At 45.1% G+C, this 1,578-nt stretch overlaps 1 pseudogene; it reads right to left on the minus strand.

Annotated features, from left to right (window-relative positions):
• Positions 1-421: 421 nt before the first annotated feature.
• LOC113179718 (small ribosomal subunit protein uS11 pseudogene) lies at positions 422-879 on the minus strand (annotated as a pseudogene).
• Between the last annotated feature and the right edge of the window lie 699 nt (positions 880-1,578).

Here is a 1,578-nt window from a genome sequence, read left to right on the forward strand (position 1 = left end):
CAGAGAGCTGCCTTCTCCCTGGGTCCCCACATGGTGTTTTCTCCATGTGTATATTTGGGTGTTTTTTCTCTTTTTTGTAAGAACACCACTTCTATCGAATTAGCGCTCGCTCTACCTTTATAACGCTATTTAACTTTATGTCCTTAAAGGTCACATTGGGAGTTAGAGCTTCAACATACAAATGGGGTGGATTAACATAATTAAATCCATAACACATGAACATGCCAGAATAGCAAACAATTAAAAACAACAAACCCCAAATCAACCAAGCTGGCCCAATGGAAAAATGAAATGGTTTCAAGCCTTTAAAAATATCTTCAAGGGTGCTGTAGAAGGGGATGGGTTTTTTTTTTTTGTTGTTGTTTTTGTTTTTTTAGCTTACAAGGCATTTATTAACAGAAAATAATCTGAGGAGTCCTGTTCACAGACCACGACCACAGCGAACCCACTTCCTGCGGGTGCTATCGGAGGGGATGCGGGTGACATCCTCAATCCGCCCAATCTTCATTCCTGAACGAGCAAGGGTTCTGAGAGCTGACTGGGCCCCAGGTCCAGAGGTCTTGGTCCTGTTTCCTCCTGTGGCCCAGAGAGTTTGATATGGAGGACAGTGATGCCTAGCTCCTTGCACCACTGGGCTACGTCCTGGGCAGCCAACATGGCAGCACATGGAGAGGATTCATCTCTGTCAGCCTTCACCTTCATCCCACCTGTCACACGACAGATGATTTCCTTTCCAGAAAGATCAGTGACATGGACAAAAATGTCATTGAAGGATGCAAAGATGTGGCAGACACCAAGTACATTCTCTCCTTCAGCCACCTGAGGCCCAAGGCTGATGACCTGTTCTTCCTTCTTTTCCTTTCCATTGTGAGGTCCCATTTCTGGGCGTCTGTCTCCAGACTCCGCCACCGGAAAAAGAGATGGGGAAGGGGCGGGGCGATGGGTCGTTTCCGACTCCCGGAAGTGTGCCGCTGAGGTCACGGGGGCGAGGTCGGTTCCGGAATACGAGACTTTTATTGCTCACGAAGAGACTAAGACTCCGCCCTCCGGGAAGATAGGTTACTTAAGGGAGAGCGAAAAGAGGCAAGGGGATGAGTGTTGCGCCAACGGGTTTCCCTATAGGACTGAACGAATGGGATACACCCACGAGGTGAGGCGGGTTTATGTTCCAAGATGGCGGGGGCCGCTACCAATTTTTATTTCCTGTCTTTGTTTTATTTTTATTTCCTATGTATCAATTAAAAATAAACTTAATTTAAAAATTAAAAAAAAAATAACTTCGAGGGACTGGGATTGTGGCTCAGCGGCAGAGCGCTTGCCTAGCATGTGTGAGGCACTGGGTTCGATTCTCAGCACCACGAATAAATAAATAAATAAATAAATAAATAAATAAAATAAAGGTTCATCATCAACAACAACAACGGCAGCCTGAACCTAATCCAATACTGGTTATGGCACCTTGCTAACAGAGAATGAATGGCACTATCTTCTTCTCTCACTTTATGGAATTTATGATCTTATTTATAGCCCATGAAAACATTTACTCCTACAGAAGCTGTGTTGATGTCAAAGAGAGCC

The sequence above is a fragment of the Urocitellus parryii genome, chromosome 1, assembly GCF_045843805.1.
Source record: "Urocitellus parryii isolate mUroPar1 chromosome 1, mUroPar1.hap1, whole genome shotgun sequence".
NCBI lineage: Eukaryota > Metazoa > Chordata > Mammalia > Rodentia > Sciuridae > Urocitellus > Urocitellus parryii.